The 27,149-nt window shown below is 44.4% G+C and overlaps 1 protein-coding gene across 3 annotated transcripts in view; it reads left to right on the forward strand.

Annotated features, from left to right (window-relative positions):
* Positions 1-2,112: 2,112 nt before the first annotated feature.
* The window catches only part of LOC116972084 (protein transport protein Sec24B-like), a 130,234-nt gene continuing 105,197 nt past the window's right edge, over positions 2,113-27,149 (forward strand). For all 3 annotated transcript variants that reach the window (XM_033019410.1, XM_033019429.1, XM_033019419.1), the window contains exons 1-2: positions 2,113-2,209; positions 19,121-19,202. The gene's annotated coding sequence lies outside the window, so the exon portion shown is untranslated. The remainder of the gene's footprint in view (positions 2,210-19,120; positions 19,203-27,149) is intronic.

Raw genomic sequence — 27,149 nt, forward strand, 5'->3', positions numbered from 1 at the left:
TGGGCAGGTAGCACTATTGTCATTTGCCACTCAACTATTATGTTTGTTTACCTCACTGACTATTTCTAACCCCCCCCCCCCTCAAATTCCTTTGGCAGGTTGAATAGAAATGCCCCCAATCTCGTTGTTTTATTAATTGAACACTAGATGAACATCCTCAAGGAGTGTAATCAGATGGAAACTGATTCAGATGGGATGTTTAAGAGCTTGTTCAAAGAAGGGGCATATTTTAAAGGAGTGACAGAGATACATCTGAAGATTCAAAGTTTAATATAGTAATTGTGCGGATACTGACTCCAGCCAACCACGTAATGAATATCAACCATTCCAGAGGTTTTATTTTTCTGATGCCATTTAAACTTCACTTGGATTTCAATCACTTCAATTTAAAAGTAATTGAGAATGGGGAGCAATGGAACAAAAATTTGCCCTCGGTACATATTAACTGTAATATAATAATGTATACATGTTGGTAGGTGCAATCAAAACAAAGATATGTTTATCATTGCGTTATGAATACCACAGAAAATATTATTTTCACATAAGATCATATTTAATAGAATAATATTGCTTAAATATATAGTTATTGGACTTTGCATTTCGGAAAAGTCCCAGCAGAGAGGAAGACAGCAAAATACTGAAAATATTGGGGGTGAAAATGATTTCAGGACAGTTTGTTAGGAAAATGAAGGAAATGGTAACAGACTACTTATACAACTGAGTGAGTATAATTTTATGGATGTTCAACCAACTTCTTTGACAAAGTAACTAGCTAACAATGTTAGATAACAAGGAAGCCAATGGGTGTAACAAATGTTGTTACTCAAAATTTGGTCTGTGAAGTGCCCCATAAAAGATTACCGCATTAGATAAGCACCTGTGGACTTGAACATAATGGGTTAAGATATGGGGCTTTATGTGTGGGATATGGGGCTTTATGTGTGGGATAGATATATTGTCAGTGCAGAGGGGCTAGGAGCAAGGCCAAGTGTGCATCCAGAGTTAAGGTCTGGAATAGTACAAGGTGTGCAATCAAAGCTGGGACAATGGGATTGTTCAGCACTGGGAACCTAAGCAGGTAAGCAGCTATAATCAGGGTAGTAAAGGGGACCAGGTGTAAGGCTGGACTCAGGGTCATGAATGAGAGAAGGTATGCAACTGGAATCAGGGTCAGGAGTAGTACCAGGTATGCAGTGAGACCCAGGTTGGTCAACATGGGCCAAGTGTTTGATTATAATCTGATTTCCATACATGAATATACTAAGATCATTCATGTGCTGCACCTGTTGATCCGAGCCTGGCTCTACTGTGGAATGTAATTAGGAAGGTAATTTAGCCTAACGTATTCATAGCTAATCCAATTTAAAGCATAAATATTGCATTCAAGTGTAAGTTAAAAGACTCGCTACAGTATGCACCAGATTGCACAATTTCAAGCTGAAAAATGCATAAGCTCCATTCCAATGGCAGGGGGAGGGGACACCCCCCTCCCCGTCGCTACAGTCCCTCGGGCTTGGTCTCTCGCAATTTCTCACTCCCAACTCTCACCCAATGCTGGCAGCCCTGAGATAGTCACAAAATGATGGAGTAACTCAGTGGGACAGGTAGCATTTATAGAGAGAAGGAATGGGTGTACACTGAAGATAGACACAAAATGCTAGAGTAACTGAGTGGGACAGGCATATACACTGAAGAGAGACACAAAATGCTGGAGTAACTCAGTGGGACATGCCTGTACACCGAAGATAGACACAAAATGCTGGAGTAACTCAGTGGGACAGGCATATACAAAATGCTGGAGTAACTCAGTGGGACAGGCCTGTACACCGAAGATAGACACAAAATGCTGGAGTAACTCTGTGGGACAGGCATGTACAAGATGCTGGAGTAACTCAGTGGGACAGGCATATACAAGATGCTGGAGTAACTCAGTGGGACAGGCCTGTACACCGAAGATAGACACAAAATGCTGGAGTAACTCAGTGGGACAGGCATATACAAGATGCTGGAGTAACTCAGTGGGACAGGCATATACAAGATGCTGGAGTAACTCAGTGGGACAGGCATGCATGAGAGAGGCTAGCTGGCAGGCGAGGTGTGTGCCCGGCCGCTGCGGGGAGCTGTGGAGCTGTGGGCCGGGCCGGGCCGGGCTGTCTGTCCGGGGCATGGGGGCGGCCGCAGGATCGTGGTCGGGATATCAGTGAACAAGGTATTCCCTCGGATACTACGGCTCCCGGCGGCGGCGGCGGGCAGGGAGGGAGGGAGGGGTTGTGGGGATCAGCTGCTCACGGTGGTGGCCCCGCCGGCGGCGGCAGCACCTGAGGAGGGAGGGAGGAGGAGGAGCAGCCGCTCGAGTGGAGGCGGCGGCGGCTCCAGGCCTCGAGTCGCTGCAGCAGCAGCAGCAGCAGCAGCTCCTGGGTTTGTTTTCAAGCAAATATTCCCTCACGAGCTCTAATACTCACCCTCCCCCCAAAGAAATCACGCACAGACACAGGAACATGTTTAACTCGGTTCTGGCGTCCTCCGTTGTTGGGTTTTAAACTTTGCATCGGCTGCAGGCCTCTCTCTTTTTCTCTCTCTGCCTCTCTTTTTCTCTCTCTGCCTCTCTTATTCTCTCTCTGCCTCTCTTATTCTCTCTGTGCCTCTCTTATTCTCTCTGTGCCTCTCTTATTCTCTCTCTGCCTCTCTTATTCTCTCTTTTTCTCTCTCTGCCTCTCTTATTCTCTCTGTGCCTCTCTTATTCTCTCTCTGCCTCTCTTATTCTCTCTCTGCCTCTCTTATTCTCTCTCTGCCTCTCTTATTCTCTCTCTCTATCTGCATCTCTCTTTCCCTCTCTGTGCCTCTCTCTTATTCTCTCTGCCTCTCTCTCTATCTGCATCTCTCTCCCTCTCTCTGTGCCTCTCTCTTATTCTCTCTGCCTCTCTCTCTCTATCTGCATCTATCTTTCCCCCTTTCTCTGCCTCTCTCTTATTCTCTCTCTCCCTGTGCCTCTGCCTCTCTCTGCTTCTCTCTCTCTGCCTCTCCCCCTCTCTCTGCCTATCTTTCTCTGCCTCTCCCTCTTTAGCCTCTCTCTATAGCTCACACCGTCTAGTCCTGGCAACATCCTCGTAAATCTTTTCTGAACCCTTTCAAGCTTGGCAATATATCTTCCCTGTAACGTGGTGCCCAGAACTGAACACAATATTCTAAATGCAGTCTCACCAACATCTTATACAACTGCACATGACCTCCCAACTTCTATACTCAATATTCTGATGAAGGCCAGTGCCAAAAGCCTTTTTGACCACCTTATCAACCTACGACTCGATCTTCAAGGAACCATGCACCTAGATCCCTCTGCTCCACAACACTATCCAGCGCCCTGCCCCTCTTCCGCCTCTTTCTCTCACTCAATTCAATTCAATTTCAATTAAAAAACTTTATTGGCATGATAAAAAAAACATAGTTATATTGCCAAAGTATAAAACATGACGTACATATTTGAAATGCATAAGTATAAATACAAGTATACAGTGTATGGATAGATATGTCCCTGGTACATAAACTTGCAATAGGCCTATAGCCCTTTATTGATTGCTACACGTTCTTGCAGCTGTAAGCAGTACAGCACAATAGCAAGTTTAGCAATTCAATATTAATTTCTTAGTGTTAGTTAATGTCGATTAGTGTGTACGTATATATGTGCATGTTGGTCATTCACCGTCTCTCAGGTTATGGCATGCTGTTACGTATTGTGCACCAAGATGTACCGTATTTCCTTCGCCTAGGATTATTCTTAGTTTTGATGTATCATCACTCTCTCTCTCCGCCTCTCTCTCTCTGCCTCTCTATAACACCCTATTGCACTTTATCTGTTTATTTATGTGCGTATATATATATTCTATGGTATAGGGTCACACTAATCTGTTCTGTATTTATGCCTACAATATCTTGTTGTGCTGCAGCAAGCAAGAATTTCATTGTCCGATCAAGTTCAAGTTCAAGTGAGTTTATTGTCATGTGTCCCTGTATAGGACAATGAAATTCTTGCTTTGCTTCAGCACACAGAACATAGTAGGCATTTACTACAAAACAGATAAATGTGTCCATATACCATTATATAAATATATACATACATGAATAAATAAACTGATAAAGTGCAAATAACAGAAATCTGGGACACATGACAATAAACTCTCTCTGCCTCTCTCTCGCTGCCTCTCTCTCTCTTGCTGCCTCTCTCTCTCTCTCTGCCCCTCTCTCTCTCTGCATCTCTCTCTCTCTCTCTGCATCTCTCTCTCTCTCTCTCTCTGCCTCTCTCTCTGGCTCTCTTCCTGCCTCTCCCTCTCTCTCTGTGCCTCTCTCTCTCTGCCTCTGCCGCTCTCTCTCTCTGCCTCTCTCTCTCTCTGCCTCTCTCTGCCTCTCTCTCTCTGCCTCTCTCTCTCTGCCTCTCTCTCTCTGCCTCTCTCTCTCTCTCTCTGCCTCTCTCTCTCTGCCTCTCTTTCTGCCTCTCTCTCTCACTCTCTCACACACACACACTCTCTCTCTCTCTCTCCCTCTCTCTCTCTCTAATTCTCTCTCTCTCACACTCTCTCTCTCTGCGCCGGGTTGTGGAGAGGCTGCCAGACACGGCCACACATATTTGGGTCACCACGTCCCAAAATGCAATCATGACGATTTGATTCATTTTGTGATTTTTAAGTTTTAATTTTTAATTTTAATAACGTTAGGGTCTCAGAGAACATTGATTTAAGGGACATATTTCTCTGCGATCTCTCATGTGATGAATGAATTGGTCGACTGGGCTTGTATTCATTGGAATTTACAAGGATGAGAGATCTTATAGAAATATATACAATTATTAAGGGATTGGACAGGCTAGATGGAGGAAAAATGTTCCCCACATTGGGGGAGTCCAGAACCAGGGGCCACAGTTTAAGAATAAGGGGTAGGCTATTTAGGACTGAGATGAGGAAAACCCTTTTCACCCAGAGTGTTGTGAATTTGTGGAATTCACTGCTTCCGAAGGCAGTGGAGACAGACTCACTGAATGTTTTCAAGAGAGAGTTAGATTAGCTCTGTGCTGAGGGAATCAAGGGATATGGAGAGAAAGCAGGAACAGGGTACTGATTCTGGATGACCAGCCATGGCTGGCTCGAAGGGCCAAATGGCCTACGCCTGCACTTATTTTTCTATGTTTCTAAATGATTAGCAAAAGCTGGGCATTGATTTAAGGAACATCTTTTCAAATGATTATTTATTTGCTCTGTACTGAATTTTTAACGGTACAAATTCTATACTTCAAAACTAATGCGATTTCAAATTTGAAAGGTTAAGATCAACTTTGTTGAATTTTTCGACATAGCAGAGGCGCTGATCAAAATTGTGTGAAAGATAAAATTAAGTTGAAATTAAAATGTGTAACCTATTTTGAGCGTTTTCTATTGATATGTTTGTGTGGTTTAACTTGTGCATTTATCAGCTTTGTGTTGTTACTTGAACTTCTAAATATGATTTTCTTAATTGATGTCGAACTTTGCTTCTCTTTTCTCTTTTGAAATTTTGTGTAACCTAGCAGAAGAATTAAAAGATTGGCATTGATAATACCACACGTGAAAATGAATGAAAAGCATGTAAATAAGAAATGAGTGAAATCAAAAAGTAGAAATTGCAAAGCTCCTGAGCTTGTTCAAGGTTTCTTAAAGTGGTGGCAGTAGAGTTGGCGGATGAATTAATGATCTGTCAAAGTTCCTTGACTGCTGGAAAAGTTTTTATGGATTGAAATGCAGAAAAATAATTAATTTTTCCAGCGTTTATTTCAAGAGGGCTAGAGTACAAAAACAGGGATGTAAAGGGCCTGTCCCACTTTCACGACCTTTTTTACTCGTGGCCATTTTTCATCATGCTAGAAAAACGCCCCGACCTACTTGATGCCACGAGTACTTACGACTAGCATCACGACCTGCCTACGACCTACCTACGACCTCCTACGACCTTGTGGCGACCATGCTGCGAGTATGAGTCAAGGGCAAACTCGGCAGAGGTCGTGAATTAGGTTGTGAAAGTGGGGCTGGCCCTTAATACTGAGATAAGGTGCTGGTCAGGCCGCATTTGGAGTATTGTGAGCAATTGGGGTACCATATCTGAGGAAGGATGTGTTGGCCTTGGAGAGAATCCAGAAGAGATTTACAAGAATGACCCCAGGAATGAGTGGCTTAACTTATGATGAGCGTTTGACGGCATTGGGACTGTACTCGCTGGAGTTTGGAAGAATGGGGGGGTGGGCGGGATCCTCTTTGAAACGTACCGAATAGTGAAAGGCTCGGATACAGTGGATGTAGAGACGATGTTTCCACTAGTGGGAGAGTCTTCGACTAGAGGTCATAGCCTTTGAATTGAAAGACGTTCCTTTAGGAAGGAGATGTGAAGGAATTTCTTTAGTCAGAAGATGGTGAACCTGTGGAATTGTTTGCCACAGAAGGCTGTGGAGGCCGTCAATGGATATTTTAAAAACAGAGATAGATAGATTCTTGATTAGTACGTGTATCAGGGATTAGGGGGAGAAGGCAGGAGAATGGGGCCAGGAGGGAGTGATAGATGAGCCATGATTGAATGGCAGAGTAGACAATGGGCCGAATGGCCTAATTCTGCTCTTATTGCATGACTTATAATGTCCTTCAAGAAAGGAGGTAGAGATTTGCTGCTCTGAGCGAAGAAATCTCTATGCACCCAAGTTGTAAATTAATAACCCTTTGTAACTATATCCTCTTGTTTGAGACACTTCCACCAATATAAACATATTGGTGTCTACTCTGTCGAGAACCTTGTATGTTTTAATAATGTCACCATTCATTCTTCCAAATGCCAAAAAATGCAGACTCAAATAGTTGTGCCTTTCTTGCTGGGCCAATTCTCTCATTCCAAGTATGAGCCAGGTTGTTTATTTAGGACGATAGGGAAAAAAAACTCTCGTCGTATTCCAGGGATGACCTCAGCAACACCATGTAGGATTGTAGCAGTTGTACCCTCTTCCTTCCAATCAACCTATGCCCACAACCTCCTACACAATGGGCCAAAATATTGTTTGCCATCTTAACCACTTGTTGGACCTGTCTATTAACATTTTGTAATTTATTTGCAAGAGCACCCATATCCATTGCTGCCTGACCCACTGAGTTTGGCTTAGTTTAGAGATACAGCATGGAAACAGGCCCTTCACTGGACACTTAGTCCATGCTGACCATCGACCACCCTTTCACCCTGGTTCTAGATTACCCCACTTTCTCATCCACCCCCTGCACACTAAGGGAAATTTGCAGAGGCCAATTAACCTATAAACACTCATGCCTTTGATCATTCTTCCAGTACTTTGTGTTTTGCTCAAGATTCTAGCACCTGCAGTTCTCTGTGTTACCATCTAAACTTCACTCATTGATTTTATGAACGACAACTCGAGTTTGATAAGTTTAATTTAAGTTTTAAAGATACAGCATGAAAACAGGCCTTTTGGCACTTGGAGTATCAACAGCTTTTTGAGAAAGTAACTTGCAGAATTGATACGGCAGAGCCACCAGTAGTAATAGTTAAGACTTTTTTTAAAGAGTGTTTGTGAAGATGTCATGCAAAAGATTGAACTGCTGGAGGAACTCAGCAGGTTTGGCAGCTTCAGGAATACCTTCTTTCCAGGTGTTCCAGAGATGAGTGTCGGGCCAGGGAGATGGAATCGGGCCACAGACATGTTGTGGTGGTAGATCAACTGTATTGTACTGAACTGCACGGTAAGCTGGAGTTAATGAGTGCCATAACCAGCCTCTTGAAGCACTTCACAAAGTTGGATGTTAAGGTCAATGGATGGTAGTCTTGCATTTTACTTCGAAGTCACGTGAGTGACTACGTGAAGAACCCCGCTAGGACGCATGCGTGCCATATCGCTACACGCATTGCAACGAGTCACAGCAGGGGGAACGACGTTCCCCTTAGCGGCAGAATTTAAAAGCCGCGAACAGCAGGTAAGGAGACTCTGCGTTCTTTCCACTTACTTTACAGGTGGAGGCATGGACAGATCCACGAGAAACAAGAAGGCTGCGAAAAAGCTGGCGGGGGAGAACCGCGGAGTTGCGGGCAGCCAGCAGCAGCCAACGGCACACCAATCTCCCGTAATGGGAACAGCTGTGCCCGACTTCGCTCCCGCACCGGCCAAATCAACACCACGGCTGGGCGGTAAAGCGAAACAAAAAACAGACAGACTCGTTGACTCCGATGAGTCCGACTTTGAACAGCCGCGAGCGGCCAGTGCCCGTGAGCATTGAGGCCGGTTGGAGCGGTTTCAGAAGCAGCCGCGAGCGGCCAGTGCCCGTTAGCATTGGAGCCGGTTGGAGCGGCTGGGGGAACAGGAGCAGCCGCGAGCGGCCAGTGCCCGAGAGCATTGGAGCCGGTTGGAGTGGCTGGAGGAACAGGAGCAGCCGCGAGTGGCCTGTGCCCGAGAGCATAGGAGCCAGTTGGAGCAGCTGTTGGAGCAAATACTCCAAAGTGGCAGGCTCCGGGAGAGGGAGCCTAGTCACAGTGGGCAGCTAGTAAGTCCTACAGCAGTACCTCTTGTGGGGCTGCACAGTGTTTCTCCCTCATCAGAGGGGAGTACAGGGGGTCAATTCTGGGCTGACCCTGAAGAGGTACATACCCCTAGTGTGCATGGGGTGCAAGAAAATATATTGGATATGGTGTCCCAGTTTATTCAACCCGACCAAACTGGCCAAAATCTGGAGCCCAAAATAGCTGCAAGTATTGACTACATGTCATTCAACCAGCTACAAGGACAGGCATTATTGGACACCACAGCAAGACACCTACCAACAGGGAACTGCAAATCACTAAATGTTCCCAGTGTCAACCAGTGTATTTGGAAACATGTCGGGGCATCAATCAGAGCCAGGGACTTGAAAATACAAAAAGTTCTGAAAGTCCTAACAGCGGGAATTACGGCTTTCGCCCGCACATTGAACGAACAAGACATGACACAAGATCACCAAGATGCACTGGCTTTATTTTGCAACTCCCAATACGAATTAAATAGTATTAGGAAGAGTGCCATCCAACCAGCTTTAGACCCCAAATTTGCAGGCCTCTGCAAACCTGGAACCTCCAAACCACCAATACTACTATTTGGAGGGGACTTATCCAAACAGGTAAAAGAACTTGACGAAGAAGCTAAAACCCTGGGGCTCATTAAAGCAGCGTCCAACAACTACTTTGGCCAGAAACAGCAACCCTACGCACCCACCAGTCGGCCAAGACAAACTGGTGAAAGCTCGAAGGCCAGGAACACTCAACATCGGTCTTTTTTAGGCCATGGCCCAGACCGGCCTTCCTGGAAAATGCGCAAACCCTCAACACCAACCCAACTACAGACCCAGCCTCAACGTCCACGGAGGATGCCGAAAAAGTAACAAACCTACCACTGGTAACCATGGAGGTAGGTGGGTCTGGTTCCTTACGAATTGAAGGGAGCATGGAGGTTGGTGGGAGATTACACTTCTATCTGGATGCATGGAATAAGTTAACCACCGACACTTATATTTTAAGCAGTATCCAGGGTTATACCATAGAATTTATACAGAAACATAACCCTCCAGTTCAGCATGTACCGAACCGAATGTTCGTGCTTACAGGCAAAGAAAAATCAAAAGCACATGCTGAACTACAGCGGCTTTATAAAAAAGGAGTAATTGAGAAAACCCAACACGAATCACAGGAATTCGTGTCCAATATCTTTATCAAAAACAAGAAAGATGGTGGTTGCCGCATCATCATCGATTTGACTAATTTGAATACTTTCGTACAATATATTCATTTCAAGATGGAAACCTTTGTTACTACTAAGCAATTGATTTCCAAAGGTTACTACATGGCAAGCATCGATTTAAAAGATGCTTACTATACAGTACCCATAAGAGGTGACCACAGATGTTATTTAAAATTCAACCGGATGGGTCAGCTCTGGCAGTACAGGGCACTACCTAATGGTCTAACATCAGCCCCCAGGCTGTTCACTAAAATTTTGAAACATGCCCTAGCGTTTCTGCGGAAACAAAAACACATGGTAATGGCATATCTAGATGACATACTTATTGTGGGCAAAACTTTGGAATTGGCTAAACAAGCGGTAACAGCCACAAAACAATTATTTGAAACACTGGGGTTTATCATCCATCCAGTTAAATCTAAATTAACGCCTTCAACCACAATGGATTATCTGGGGTTCACCATTAACTCAGTTCACATGTCAGTGACTTTGCCAAAAGAAAAGGTTACAGCCTTAATAGAGGCTTGCAGCAAAATCATTGACATCACTAAACCATCCATCAGACTGGTAGCAAGAATAATTGGCAAAATAGTGGCTGCGTTTCCAACCACACAATTTACATTATCAAAATTTACAGAGGGCGAAAATACGAGCACTCAAAATTAATGGAGGTAATTTTGACAGACCAATGAAGCTACCAACAGAAGCCATAATGGAACTAAAATGGTGGGAAGATAACATTAGGCATTGTTCCAATCCAATCATTATCAGCAACCCGTCTATGGTACTGCAAACTGATGCCAGTGCACTTGGTTGGGGTGCTACCAATTCCATCTCCAGCTGTGGAGGGAGATGGAATGCACAGGAGGCATCATTATTACAAACACTGGGCATAAACTACCTGGAGATGTTAAGTGCCTTCCATGGCCTTAAGTCATATTGTTCTGGGTTATATCACCAGCATGTTAGACTACAAATTGACAACACCACCGTGGTAGCATATATCAACCATATGGGTGGAAACAAATCGACATCATGTGACAATCTGGCCAACACAATTTGGCAATGGTGTATCCAGAGAGATAATTGGATATCAGCTACCTACTTACCAGGTAAACTAAATTTAGTGGCAGACACCAGGTCACGTAAATTCAATGAAAACACTGAATGGATGTTGGATAAAAATGTATTTGCTGAAATCACAGCACGGTATGGAACACCAGATATCGATCTATTCGCATCCAGGCTCAATCACCAGTTATCGAATTATGTTTCATGGGAACCAGACCCTGGGGCAGCGGCAACAGATGCATTTTCGCTGCATTGGGGGAAATTGTTTATTTATGCATTCCCTCCTTTCTGCCTCACCAGTCGGGTATTAAGGAAAATACAGCAAGACTCTGCATCTGGTATTTTGATAGTACCCGATTGGCCTACATGGTTCCCGGTGATACTCGACATGGTATTAGAACCATGCATCACCATCCATCATAGACCTAATTTACTGGTTCATCCCGTAACAAGGGAAAGTCACCCATGTCATAATTATACAAACCTATTAATTTGTAGAGTTTGAAAGCACCTCTACTACACCTGGGACTGACGGACCGAACAGTGGATATTATTTCAGCGGCCCACAGACAGTCCACCAAAAAACAGTACTTGGTGTACATCAAGAAATGGGAAAAGTTCTGTCACAACAATAACATCATCCACAGATCTATGAACATCCCGTCTGTTCTGGAATTCCTGGCAAGCCTCCATTACGATGAGGGGCTCAGTTATAGTGCCATCAACTGCGCCAGAAGTGCTCTGTCAACATACCTGTGGCAAGGAACAGAGCGGCATTCTGTTGGGACACACCCCCTGGTAACCAAACTCATGAGGGGCATTTTTAATGTTAATCCCCCAAGAACCAGGTACTCCCAAATATGGGATGTGAGCATTGTACTGACCATGTTAAGAAACTGGTCTCCACCTACAGCTCTGTCCCTACAGAAACTGACTATGAAAACAGTCATGCTGATGGCCTTGGTTACGGCACAAAGGGTCCAGTCGCTACAGAAACTAAGGCTGGACAACATGACTATTTCATCTGGAAATTTAACTTTTCACATCAATGAATTAGTCAAACAGAACAGACAGGGGTCAGCAGGCCTAAAAATAGAATTCAGGGCCTACCCGACAGATGATCGTCTCTGTATTGTAACACACTTACTATTATATATGGAGAATAGTAAGATCATCAGAGGCAAAGAAATGGCACTTTTAATCAGCTACAAACAGCCACACAAAAAAGTGACAGTCCAGACCATCTCGAGATGGCTAAAACATGTCCTAATAAAGGCTGGAGTAGACACTAACATTTTTAAATCTCACTCCACCAGGGCTGCAGCTACATCGGCAGCTATGAAGTTGGATGTTCCTATGGACCAAATCCTCAAGACAGCAGGATGGTCAACGGAGAAAACTTTCCAACGATTTTATAACAAACCAGTAATTGAACCTGGAACATTTGCAGAAACAATTTTAAGTTATGTAATATGATTTTACCCCATAAATAGGGGCTATGATTTGGTGTTAATAAATTTATCGTTGGTTTTCAATATCGTATTGATGTCTCATGATGTTAACACTATTCTCCCCATAATCAAGGCAGATGTGATGCATGGACTCGTTTCCACAGCATGAAATCACAGAGCTTTAAAATCTTCATGTAGTCACTCACGTGACTCTGAAGTAAAATAGTAAGATTAAACGAGAACTTACCAGTTTGAAGTTTGATTGTTATTTTATGAGGAGTAACGTTGAGGGAATACGTGCCCTCCGCTCCCACCCTTGATCATATACTCAACTTGATCATATACTCAATCTTACTATGTTTAGTCATTACAGTTATCTGTGATTTCACACCGCTGCTTTGAAGAATGACACGCATGCGTCCTAGCGGGGTTCTTCACGTATTCCCTCAACGTTACTCCTCATAAAATAACGATCAAACTTCAAACTGGTAAATTCTCGTTTAATCTTACAATTTCTTTGGATGAGAGTGGTTTTCTTAAAGCATATGGGTACCTCAGTACAAAGTGGGGAGAGTTTAAGATGTCCGTGAATATGCCCGCGAGTTGGTCCGCACAGGTCTTAAGGATGTGGCCAGCGACTCCATCCGGGCCAGTTGCTTTTCGTGGGTTCCCCCTCAGGAAAGCTGATCTTACTGTTGCAAATGTGGTGAGGAAACAAGCACATTTGACTCTTGTCGGGACGGATGTTGTCATCGCCCTGTCGATCTTCTGCTCAAAGCGAGCAGAGAATGCATTAAGTTCGTCAGGGAGGGACAGACTTACTAGCCAGCAGTTAGCGATGCTGCCTGACTTTGCCTTGAAGCCCATTATCGTATCGAAGCCTTGCCACAGTCGACAGGTGTTTGAGTGGTTATGCTGGGACTCGAGTTTGTCCCGGTATTGCCTCTTGGCATTCCTGATGGCTTGGCAAAGATTGTAGCCAGATTTCTAGTACATTCTGGATCGTTTGACTTGTATGCAGCAGTCTTGGTCTTCACCTGGGAATGAACCTCAGGTTCATCAATGGTTTGTGGGTGGGGAACACTCAGATTGTCTTCTTTGGTACACATTTCTCCACGCATTTACTGATGAAGTCTGTCACGGCAGTGGTGTACTCATTTAGGTTGCCTGCTGATTCCCTGACTCAAAGCAGGATGTCATCCGTTTCTACACACTAGCACTAAACAGGTTTCTGTACTGGATTTTCCCACTTCAGTTTCTGTTTATAGGCAGGGAGTAGAAGCACAGCTAAGTGATCAGATTTCCCGAAATTAGCAGGGGAACGGAGCGGTAGGCATATTTTGTGGATGTGTAGCAGTGGTCGAGGGTATTCTGGCCCCTGGTAGGACAAGAGACAGGCTGATAGTATTGTGGCGATACGCTCTCGAGGCTGGCCTGATTGAAGTGCCCGGCTACAATGACCAGGGCTTGGGATGTTTTGTCTCAAGGCTTTTAGTAGTGGAGCACAGTTCATTCAGAGCAAGATAGAAACAAAAAGCTGCAGTAACTCAGCGGGTGAGACAGTATCTCTGGAGAAAAGGAATTGGTTTCAGAGCAGGCTTGACATCAGCATAGGGAGGGATGTGGACTGTTGATAAAGATAGCTGAAGTGACTTCTTGTGACAGGTGGTAGAGAGGGCACTGTGAGTCATAGAGTGATACAGTGTGGAAACAGGCCCTTCGGCCCAACTTGCCCACATTGGCCAACATGTTCCAGCTACACTAGTCCCACCTGCCCCTCAGGTAACAAAAAGTTATCCCTCAGATTCCTATTAAATTTTTTGGTCCATATCCCTCCAAACCTGTCCTATCCATATACCTGTCTAACTGTTTCTTAAACATTGGGATATTCCCAGCCTCAACTACCTCCTCTGGCAGCTTGTTCCATTCAGCCACCACCTTATTGTGTGGAAAAAGTTACCCCTCAGATTCCTATTAAATGTTTTCCCCTTCACCTTAAACCTATGTCACCTGGTCCTCGATTCACCTACTCTGGGCAAGAGACTCACTGCCTGGCAAAGTTTCAATGGGGTGGGGGGTGGGGAGCATTTTGGGATCTGTGATCATATTGCTGTTGAAACTTATGGAATTATGGATGAGTATAAGTCTGGACCTCAGGTGGAAGTGCATAATTGGGGGGAAGGCCAATTGCAATGGTATCAGGCAGGAACTGAGGGAAGTACATTGTGAGGAGGTAGAGGGAGGGGGGGGGGCAGAGGAGGGGAGGGGGGAGAGAGAGGAGGGGAGAGATGGGGGAAGGGGGAGAGAGAGGAGGGGGGGAGAGAGAGGGGGCGGATAGGGGAGAGGGAGGCGGGGAAAGGAGGAGGGGAGCCGGGCTGCGAGCGCGCGAGCTGCGGGGCCCCATGGCGAGCAGGCGGCAGAGACTTGAGGGAGGCCGCGGGCGGGCGCGATCTGAGGACGGTCAAAAGCAGCAGAGGGCCGACTGATCGTGGCTTCCGCGAGGGCTCAGCATTTTATGTCTATCTGTACAGTGGAGTAGTATTTTTCTGACTGGGGGGACTGTTTCACAGGCGTCAACGCGAGAATATCCTGGTTATGTCATAATTGTAGTGTAAAATATTTTATTAAGTAAAAGATTAGCTTGACTTTTTTGGGTTCGGAATAAACTGAAGTTTTATAATTCTGTACCATATTAGAGGAACTATGGGGATCAGGAAGCCAGAGGCCTGCATACCAAGCTCTTCTGATAGTGCTTCCTGTTATGCCCGAGGAAAAGATGATTAACAATAGTGGGAGAGGATGTGTTTCCTGTGGACTCGGGAATTTCTGTACACAGATATCTTCTGTGGTGTTACTGATATTATATCCTTGCATTGTTTAAGAAGGAATTGCAAATGTTGGGCTTTTGACTAAGTTCCTGCTGTTTAGGAGTTTTTTGTAACTAAAGTTTGTGATTGATTTAACCGCAGTATGACGTGTGTTTTGTATTGTGACAGGTATGCTTTGAATGGACTCAGCCTGATTGATTTGAGTATTGTGTCGAATGTCATTGCTGCAACTCTGTATAAGCATGTGACCACGTTTCCAAAACACTATAAAATATACCGTATGTCTTAATTCATTACAGTGGTGGCTCAGGAGAGTCAAGTGTCTGTTGCATACTTGACTCTGTATCCCTGTCACTCTCGCCGGCTGATGATCACGAAAGCTTGAGTTGGTTTACCTGTGAGTTGTCTGTTTTTAAGAAGTGAACCTTATCTCACTGGAACGTCTTGGTAATATTTATAAATATGGAAAATATACAGGAAATGGCAGAACCCTTTGGAGCACTGATGTACAGTAGAATCTTGGGGTACAAATCTTGAAGTTCCTTGAAGATGGCCACACAAATGGATAGGGTGATAATGTAGGCATACAGCATGCTTGCCTTCTAGGGTTGGAGCATCGAGTATAAAAGTTGGCATTCGATTAAAACTGCCTTGGCCACATTTGGAGAATTGCATCCTGTTCTGGTCATCACATTACAGGAAGGATGTGGAGACAGGAGAATGTGCAGAAGAGTATTGCCGGGAAATTATTTGGATTGGAGAGTGTTAGCTTGAAGGAGAGGTTGTATAAACCTTGAATTGTTTGGAACGTTGAAAGCTAGAGAGCAACCGGATAGAAGGAAATTATCTGCATAGAAAAGGCAGATCGTCAGTGTCTTCTTCCCAAGGTGGAATTGTTAAATATAAGTAGTACCACCGGGTGGTGCCAGCAATGGCTGCCTCGCCAACAATCTGTTTGTCCCTTTCTTCTTTGTTGTTTTTTTAGTATGTGTTAAATGGATGTTTTTAGTGTTCTTTGGCTTGTTTTATTTAGGGGGTGGGGGAAGGGGTTGGGGGGAACGCTTTCTGATATCTTACCTCGACGGAGATGCGATTTTTTTCAGTATGGTATCTCCATCTGCACTGCGGCCTAACATCAAGGAGTTGGCGGCCGTTGCTGGAGACCGATTTCGAGAGCTCCACTGTGGGTGCCTACGGGACTTTAACATCACAGAGCCCGCAATCCCTTTGCCAGGGATCGACCTCTGAGCTCTACCCGGGTGCCTGCGGACTTTAACATCGTGGAGCTCGCGGTCTCTGGTCAGAGACCGACTTTGGGAAGCCGCAGGAGATTCGACCGCCCCGACGCGGGAGCTTCGCTTGCCCCGACGGCGGGAGAAGAATGAGGGAAGAAGATTGGACTTTATTGCCTTCCATCACAGTGAGGACTGTGGGGAATCCCCTGTGGTGGATGTTCATGTTAACCTTTATGCAATTGTGTGTCTTGAAGCTTTTTTTGGTCTGGCTGTATGGTAATCCGCGTATCATTGTACCTTAATTGGTACACGTGACAATAAATGACATTTGAAACCTTAGGCTTAAAGTCAATGTCAACCATGATCTTCAAGATCTTTGATTGGAGAATGGATAATCAAACACCCTTTACTGCGGTGTGATAGATAAGCCTTGCTGAAAGTCAGTTTAGGATAGAGCTGGTCTAAGACACAGTTGATCTTAGTGGTGCCACTTTCTAAACTTTCCTTTCCTGAAAATCGAAATATCAAGTTCAAGTTCACATTTATTGTCACATGCACCAGTTGCAGTTCGCATACCGTCCGAACAGATCCACGGACGATGCGGTCTCCCAGGTTTTGACCACCGCTCTCTCTCATCTTGACAGCCAGAAGGGGGGCTACGTGAGGATGCTGTTCATAGACTTCAACACGATAATCCCCACCAGACTGGCCGGGAAGCTACTGGAATTAGGGCTCAACACCTCCCTGTGTGCCTGGGCCCTGGACTTTCTCACCGCCAGGCCCCAGGTAGTCAAGATGGGAGGGAATACATCAAAGTCCCTCACCCTGAGCACAGGATCGCCCCAGGGTTGCGTCCTCAGCCCCCTATTGTACTCCCTGTACACACATGACTGTGTGGCTAGGTTCAGCTCCAACTCAATAATTAAGTTTGCTGATGACACTGTGGTGGTGGGCCTGATCTCAGACAACGATGAGAAGGCCTACCGGGAGGAGGTGGCTGATCTAGCACTCTGGTGCCAGGACAACAGCCTCCTCTTGAACATCAAAAAAACTAAGGAGCTGATCGTGGACTTTAGGAGGGCACATCATCCGAGGACGTACACACCATTGAGGATAAATGAGGATACTGTGGATAGGGTGAGCTGTTTTAAATATCTGGGAGTCCACATCTCTGAGGATATGACATGGACATCACACGCCGCAGCACTGGTGAGTAAGGCAAGGCAGCGCCTTTACCACCTCAGGCAATTGAGGAAATTCAGAGTGTCTCCGAGGATCCTCGAGTGCTTCTACTCAGCGGCTGTGGAAAGCATCTTGTCCGGAAATATTACCATCTGGTTTGGGAATTGCTCTGCCCAGGACAAGAAGGCTCTGCAGAGAGTAGTGCGTTCGGCCGAACGCACTATGGGAACTTCACTCGCCCCCCTGCAGGAACTATACATCAGGAGGTGCAACTCCAGAGCAAATACAATCAATGGGAGACCCCTTCCACCCATGCAACGGACTGTTCCAGCTGCTACGGTCAGGCAAACGCCTCCGTTGTCATGCAGTGAGAACGGAGAGGTTGAGAAGGAGTTTCTTCCCAGAGGCCATTCGGACTGTAAACTCCCATCTCACCAGGGGCTAACTTTACTGAACGTTTTTCCTTCCAATATTTAATATGTAAAAGAATATGTGTGTGTTTATGATTGTGTTTATAGTTTGTTTGGTTGTTTGTTTGTTTGTCTTTTTGCACAAAGTCCGCGAGCATTGCCACTTTCATTTCATTGCACATCTCGTATGTGTATGTGACGAATAAACTTGACTTGACTTGACTTGGTACAGTGATATTTGAGTTACCATACAGCCATACGAATAAAAAGAACAATACACAATAGAGTTTAACATAAACATCCCCCACAGCGGAATCAACATTTCTCACTGTGATGGAAGGCAATAAAGTTCAGTCCCTCTTTGTTCCCCCGTGGTCGGGGCCTTTGAACCCTCTGCAGTCGCCACTACGGACGGCCGATGTACAGGCCCTCTCGCCGGGATAATCGAAACTTCAGCGTCGGAACGGATCGGAATACACTCAGCGGATTGGAGTTTCCAAATCAGCGGTTTGGAGTGTCCGAATCGGCCGCTTCCTTCCGGAGACCGCGGCTTCCGAAGTCCACAGGCCCAGCTGGACGGAGCTCCAACACTAGTGGTCCTCAGCAAGGGATTGCCTCGCTCTGCGATGTTAAAGTCAGCGCTGCCCGCGGCTAGAAGCTCAGCAGACCACAGCTCCACGGTGTTAAAGTCAGCAGGCCCAACTATCTGGAGCTCCAATACTGGCAATTCCCGGTAAAGGATCGCCCTGCTCCGCGATGGTAATTCAGCGCTGCGCCTGCTGCTGAAGCTCTGGGCAGGGAAGGCCGCGCCATTCCAGTTGGTAGGCCGCGAGGGGAGGGGGCTAAAATGCGACAAGTAGAAAAGACACATCTACGTCCAGGTAAGTGACTGAAAAACGGTTTCCCCGTATTTTCACCCCCACCACGCCCCACCTAAGACATACTAAGAAATATTAAAACATACATTTAGACACACTAAAAGTAACAAAAAGGGTGAAAAGACTAACAAGCTGCTGTCGAGGCAGCCACTGCGGTGGCGCCACCTGATGGATATATTACCTGTGTCATGAGTATACTCAGTAAATGAGCGTTTACAGTTATCTTGGGTGGAGTAACTTGTGCCTTTATCATAATTTTAATGTGGTTTGTCTTGTTTTTTGTTCAGGTGGCTTCAATACGCCTCAAACGGGCTCGTGTTACAGCTGAGAGCAGAAATACATGACTACTTGACGGATTCTCATTTGAAAGTGAGTTTGAAAGTGGCTGACCTCATGTCTAAATACATCTGTATTTTAAGTTGTACGTTATTTTTTTGCTTCTACAAACAATTCAATATAACCAAATGTAAAGTCTGAAAAGCACAGTTGAAAGTATTACATTCATGTCACTTTATGATTTTTGCAATAGTCAACTGTATCGTCTTTAATGAATGACTTACTGAACTATCGCAACAGACCTGAATGAATATGCCGCAACTGTTTCCAACTTCATAAGAAAATTGGTGGTGTGGTGTGTTCGCACGAATATCACCCGCAAACAAAACCCTTGGATGAATCAGGAAGTCCGCATTTTGCTAAGGACAGGCATGAGATTTCTCTGCAGATTTCTGCGGATTTTAAAATTTGGTAAAAGAAAAACCGTCTAAATCTCCGCTATAAATGACAGTGAGCCACTGCGCCGGTGGTTGAGTGCGTGGAAATCCGCGGAGTCCATTTTAGCGGAAAGCGTGTACGCAGATGCGGGCCGACTGTCTTTGCAAGGTGTAATTTTTAAAAATGACAGTGTAAATTAAGGGTGAACAAGCAAGGATATGGTGTCAAAATTTTCTGTGTAAATTATGAAGTGACGAGCACTTTATTTTAAGGTATGATTAAAAAAAAATCACAGTAAGGGTAAGGCAAGAAAACTGTGTCATTTCAAGGTACAATTATCAAAACATTTCTGCATAAAGGGGGCCAGGGGCATTGCCCCTTGGAACCCTACCAGGGGGAAATGCCCCCTGAACCTCAATCTCTCTTCCTCTTTTTTCAGTGTTTTCCTGTCTCATGCCTGTAAGAAGCAGATCTTGAGCATTCAAGTCTGGCAAGGCAGAGTTATATAAGAAGTCCAGATATATTATCGATAAGGCCATCAAAAAGGCTCAAAGGGACTTTTGTCCAAACTGAAGAATGAGGCAGATGTTTAGCAGCATGCATGCCATCACTTCCTACAAGGTGAAATTAGGAGGTAGCTCAAGTGACAGTGAAGTATCATTCCCAGATGAGCACAAAGCCCTATATCATGTTGGTAAGGCCACATTTGGAATATTGTGAGCAATTTTGGGCACCATATCCGAGGAAGGAATCAGTAGGTTAACCTATGGTGAGCGTTTGTCAGCACTGGGCCTGTACTCGCTGGAGTTTAGAAGAATGAAGGGGACCTCATTGCAATACCACCAGGGGCTATGAAAGACTGTTTAGGATAGAGCTGGTTTAAGACATCACTCCACATCATAGAGCTGGTCTAAGACATCTCTCATCCTCTCCACATCTACTCTATCCAAGCCTTTCACAATTCTGCATAGAATAGTGAAAGGCTTGGATAGAGTAGATGTGGAGAGGATGTTTCGACTAGTGGGAGAGTCAAGAACTAGAGGTCATAGCCTCAGAATTAAAGGAAGTCCTTTTAAGAAGGAGATTAGGGGAAATGTCTTTAGTCAGAGGGCGGTGAATCTGGATTCTTTGCCACAGAAGGCTATGGAGGCCAAGTTAATGGATATTTTAAGGCAGAGATAGATAGATTCTTGATTAGTACGGGTGTCTGAGGTTATTGGGAGAAGGCAGGAGAATGGAGTTAGTCTCTCTTTTTTGTTTTAAATGGTACTGGGTGTTGGCTATGATTTAATGTTCTGGAGCAGCCTCGATTCTCGTGCTTTTTTTTTCCTTTTCCAATCTCCTTTAGTTTATCTGCTGTTTCTCTCTCTCTCGTCGTTTAACTCTCTCACTGCTGAATTCAATTACTGCTCCTTCTTCCTCTTCTGCCTCAGCCCTTTCCCTTCTTTCTCATCTGACTTTTCAGTCTCCGAGTCACTATCAGTATCATTTTCGTCTGAGGGCGCCCTTCCCTGTAGGTGTGGTGGAGCCTTCCCCCTCCCAGCGGGATCTTGTATGGGGAGGTGGTCTACATTATTCCCGACTTTGTTCCTTCATTCCCCCTCTTCTATAAACAGGGTCACCATGTCAGACAAGAGGTCTCTAGAGGACTTACCAATTTCTTCTAAACCATTAATTGCTTGTTCTCTCTCTACCTTGGCCATTTTCACTTGTTTCTCTGCCCACTAGCATATTACTTTTAGGATTCAAATAACACATGTTGCACAGGCTTTCTCCTGTCACTTTTGTCCAAATTGTTACCCATTATTGCAGTGTCTTTTAACACTTACTTAATTGCGAACGACAGGCTTTCTACCTGCGGACTACTTTCCTAGTAGCAAAATGCCTTACCGACTAATCTCCTAATAGCAAAACCTCTTACCAACTACTTTCTTTGTAACAAAACCTCTTACCAACTACTTTCCGAGTAGCAAATGACACATTTGCGACTAACCTTTTTAGTTTGCCATGCACAATCACCGACTACTCTCTTGGTAGCAAAAACATACTAATTTATGACAAACCATTTTAACTTGCTCTATCCAATTGCCAACTAATTTCTAGCAATGTTACAAAATTTTGAGATTTTTAACATTAAGTCTGCAATTTATCCCATCAGATAAAGCATAAAAAGAAGTTTAATTTAACACCTAATTCACTTTCACATCTTCAGTATTAAAAAAGTTATGGCCATTTTCATACTCGGAAATTAGCATCTTGTTCCCTATTGCTTTTCCATTGACTTAACACAAAAGCTGTGATCAAGGACAGTCAAAAGTCCATAACTTTCTTAAAAATTAAGAGAACTGAAATAATTTTTCAGTTATTATAGATTGAAGCATTCTGAAACAAATATTAACAGTTTTACTTGGATGACCTGAAATTAAAGCATATAATTAGTTAGTTCCCCAATTGTAGCTAATTACAAAATTCAATTACTAGATCTAAACATCTATCAATTTCTTAAGAAAAGATTAACATTTTTAAATAGCCTAAGTATCCAAATAACATTCACACAAGAATTCACAATATAACATGATTTTTAAATCTCATTGTCATAGGCCAAATGGAAGGAATTTAGTGTTTAATTCCTGTAAATTAATGGCCATTTAAATCATCTTGCGAGTGGGATTTTGTGGAACGCGATGGTTTGGAACGTTGCGGTTGCGGTGAATTTGAACCCCATGTCGGCAGGAAAAATACTGCCGGTTTGGATGGGCCCCAAGTCACCTTCTCACAACTTAAAATTTTGATTAAAGGCATCTTAAGAAGCACTTTTTAATGTAAAAATAAACGGCGTACCTTGCCTTGTCCCCTACGTGAGATCCGTCCCGTTGTCGGCGTTCACGGCGTTAGAAGATGATTTTTAATTTACTCTATCAATTAAATTATCCAACGCAGTTTAAAAATAACTCCAGAGATTGAATGTCAGAGCGATTTTTCTTTAGCAACTAAACAAGCTGACCAACATCGATTTGAACAGCCTGGAGAAAACAGCATTTTAAACCCGCCCCCCTCTCAAAGGCACCAAAATCGCGCACACGGGTAGTGGCAGAACTGCAACGCCGCTGAAGGTAAGTTTTGTAACATACCTATTCTTCCCCAGTAGCACAAATCTCACTTCGGTTGGTCTTGCCTTCGTTGTTTGCATCTAAGCATTTCGGCAGGGCATCAGATCAACCTACTCCGAGGGACCTAAGTTTTCCCGGGAGCTTCTTCAGGAGGATGGTCTCAAGGGGTCCGAATAGTGCACTTTTTTCTCCCCATCCGATCCTGGTCAAACTACGGCCTATTACTCAGTCGTCCTGTTGATGGTCCCAGCGAATCTTGCCAACTATACGCCAATGTTAAGGTTCATTTCTTAAAACGGACAACTCACAATAGGTTAGGTAAATCAACACAAGCTTTACTTTTACGTCAGATGGGAGTGGCTGGAGATGTTACAGTCCAGAAGTATCCAGTGATACTTCTGGTTCTCCCAAAGACATACAGCATATTACTATAGTATTTTGGAAACGTAGTCACATGTTTATACAGAGTTGCAGCAATGATGTTTAACACAAATCAATCGCAGGCTGAATCCATTCAAAGTATGCTTGTCCCTGATACAGTACTCTTGTCACTCTATAGTTATATCAATCACAAACCATTGATCACAAAACCTAAACAACAGGAACTTTGTCAAAAGCCCAACATTTGCAATTCCGTCTTAACAATGTAAGGATCTTTCTCAGTAGCAGCACAGAAGCTTTCTGTTTACAGAAACTACCAACTCCCCAGAAAACACATCCTCTCCCACTATTGTTAATGGTCTTTTGCTTGGGCATAACAGGAAGCACTATCAGAGCAATTTGAATGCTGGCCGCCAACTTCCTGATTCCCACAGCTTTGCAACATCAGTCAAGCTAATCCTGAACTTAATATCATATTTTACATTATAATTTATTACTAACTATGATATTCTCATATATTCCATCTGCTACTTCTCTGCCCCCTCTCTCAACCTATCAAAGTCCTTCTGCAAAGTCCCTGCTTTCACTACACGACCTGCCCCTCCACCTATTTTTGTATCATCCGCAAACTTGGCCACAAAGCCTTCAATCCCCTCATCCAAATCATTAATATACAACTTCCGTAGCGGTCCTGCGGAACTCCACTAGTCACTGGCAGCCAACCAGAAAAAACCCTTTATTGCCACTCTTTGTCCTGCCATCCAGCCAACTTGCGATCCATACTAGTATCTGCCTTTTGATACTATGGGCCCTCATCTTCCTTAGCAGTCTCCCATGTGGCACCTTATCAAAGGCTTTCTGAAAATCTAGATATACAACATCTACTGATTCTCCTTTGTCTGTCTTGTTATTTACAACTGTACCGCTGTGACACCGTATCACCTTTGTTGATAATGGATATGGAGGATCTAGTCAGGAAAATGATGGCACATGTCAGATTTATGCAGGTGTGATCCGTGTGGTACATCAGAAATATAAGTGCACACTTAAGAAGAAAATTAGGCCTAAAAGGGGACACCAGGCCCCTTAATGATTAAGAGAATAAAGGGATATGGGGCTGGTGCTAGGAAGTGATGTTCAGATAAAAGATTGGCCACAATCTTTGTGAATGGTGGTGAAGGGTCCAAATGGCCTAATCCTCATTAACATGTTATGTTGTCTCTTTCCCATCTGTGGTTTTTCAGGGAATATTTACATCACCATAATCCTGCAGTGGTGAGGGCTGTGCAGGAGAAGGAAGAAGATAATTAAAATACTTAAAGATAAGAAAAGATTAAGACATATACATTTTTTTAACTTAATTTGGGGATAATAATCCAAAAATTGGCAGATTGAGAATATTAAAGCAAGCAGGTTTATGTACCAGATTAATGTACCACAAGATGGCGCCAGGTGATCCTATCCTGGACAGGCGGCATCTGTGGAGAGAAGGAATGGGTGATGTTTCAGGTTGTAACCCTTCTTCAGACTGACGTCGGGGGGGAGGGCGATAAATAGATAAGGAAGTATAAAGGTGTGAAAACAGGGCAAAGGGAATGGAGATCAAGGAAAAGGTAGAATAGATCATTGTTAGCTGGGAGAAGGTAACAACTAAGCTGACATAAAATGTAGTCGGAGACAATAAGACTGGTCGGAGAACTGGGAAGGCCACAATATTTACCGACAGCTCACGCAAGCACATCCACAGCAACTGTCATATGCTCAAGGGATTGTCTTTTGGTCTTTTCTAAGATCTTGATATTGCATATGACTCAACTCAGTTTGGGTTCAACATTTTGCAAACCCTAAACTTCCCAATTGTTGCAAGAGATGGGCATCAACATTAGTAACAAGCTCAAGTAATTGAGTTTAGTTTAGTTTATTATCATGTGTACTGAGGTACAGTGAAAAGATTTTGTTGCGTGCTAAACAGTCAGCGGAAAGATAATACATGATTACAATCAAGCCATCCACAGTGTACATAGATACATGATAAAGGGAACAACGTTCGTAATGTTTAGTGCAAGAGTGACGTTTGTAATGTTTATGCAAGCAAAGTCCGATCAAAGATAGTCCAAAGGTCTCCAATGAGGTAGATCGTAGTTCAGGTCTGCTCTCTAGTTGTGGTAGGATCAAATGTCTCCGATGAGGTAGATGGGAGGTCATACTGCACTCTAGCAGGTGAGAGGATGGTTCAGTTGCCTGATTACAGCTGGGAAGAAACTATCTGAAGGTGTGCGTTTTCACACTTCTATACATTTTTCCTGATGGGAGAGGGGAGAAGAGGGTGGCCAGGGTGCGACTCATCCTTGATTGTCCTGGTGGCTCTGCCAAGGCAGCATGAGGTGTCAATGGAAGGGAGGTTGTTTTGTGTGATGGTCTGCTTCCACAATTCTCTACAATTTTTTCCAGTCTTGGATGGGACTGTTTTCAAACCGTGCTGTGATGCATATCGATAAAATGCTTTCTACGGCCATGTACAAATCTAATTAAAATAAAATAATGTTGAGGGAGCACAGGAAGGAGATTGGGAACCTCGTAACCTGATGTCAAGACAACAACCTTCCTCTCAATGTCAGTCAGCAAGGCAAAGGAGATAGTGATCGACTTCAGGAAGGGAAGTGGTACACACTCCCAAGTTTACATTGACGGTGCCGAAGTTGAGATGGTTAAAAGCTTCAAACTCCTAGGAGTAAATATCACCAAATTCATGCTCAATGGAGGATCCTATGCATGGACAATAGGAGGAGATTTGGAGCAACAGTAAAACTTTGCCTCATTTAACTCTTAAAGCTGCCTCATTTGCAGACTCTCCATCCACACATTTGCAGTATAAATTTGTTATTCAGTTTCTGGATCTTTTCTCATAATCCAGTGTCTAGACAGATCATCTAAACCAGGGATCTCCAAACTATGTCCCGCGGGCCACATCCGGCCCGCAGTAAGCTCTTAATACGTTCCGTGCGGCGGGCTATTTAGCGGGTTCTGTGGTAGCGGGTTCTACTAGCGAGATAAAACTGTGCCCCCACTAGACCCGCCCTTCCTGTCTTTACTTGACTGGCGCCAAAATCTTTTTTCCCCCCTCAGGAACCTGACAGCTCCATGGGTAAGTTTCCTTTTCTGCCCCCCACCCCCCACCCACCCTCGGGCCAGGCCATCGCCGTCCTGTGTCGGGGTGGGGGGAGGGGGAGTGGGCGAGAGTCCTGGAGCCGGGAGAGGCCGAGGGTACATGGCGCGGTGTCTCACCGCTCCCGGACCTATCCAGCGTGGCCTCTCCCCGCCCCCGGCTGCAACCAGACAGACAGAGAGAGCAAGACAGAGAGAGCGACAGAGGTGACGGAGAGAGAGAGAGAAAGACAGAGAGAGTAAGACAGAGAGAGACAGAGAGAAAGCAAGAGAGAGAAAGAGACAGGCAGAGAGAGAGAGAGAGACAGAGAGAGAGAGAGGGAGAGAGAGAGGGAGACAGATAAAGACAGAGAGGGAGAGTCAGAGAGAGACAGACAGAGAGAGAGAGAGAGAGAGAGAGAAACATTACATTTATAAAACTGAAATTTCTTTAATTTATCCTTGCGGCCTGCAAAAATGTGCCAAATATATAATGTGGCCCTCATACTGAAAAGTTTGGAGGCCCCTGATCTAAACAATGTCATGGTCAACAACCAAAAGCAACCTTGAGATGTTATCCACGCAGGGCAGTTGAATGAGATATTAAAATGGGGTTGTGTAAATGCTTGAACATTCATGAATGAAATTGCTCTGCGTGTAAATACGGTGTGGTACAAGCTTACCTTCAACTGTGGAGAGCAGAATTGAAGCAGGAGAAAGCGTCGCGTTGGAGGTTCTTAAGCCAATATCTGCTTCCATTGCCCTTGGAGAAAGACATGATACGACTGTTCTTCCATTCTGCTGTATTTAACATATCTTGCTGAAAGATTCGTGTTCACTTTTTGATGACAGATTGGCCTATGGACCAAAAAATATTGCCATGTTTTTGGAATTTTTGGAATGCCCTCCCATATATTATTCTATTGAGGGTTGTCTTGCGTCTTCAGATGGCTCGGAGCAGTTGGTA

Source organism: Amblyraja radiata, chromosome 1, assembly GCF_010909765.2.
Source record: "Amblyraja radiata isolate CabotCenter1 chromosome 1, sAmbRad1.1.pri, whole genome shotgun sequence".
NCBI lineage: Eukaryota > Metazoa > Chordata > Chondrichthyes > Rajiformes > Rajidae > Amblyraja > Amblyraja radiata.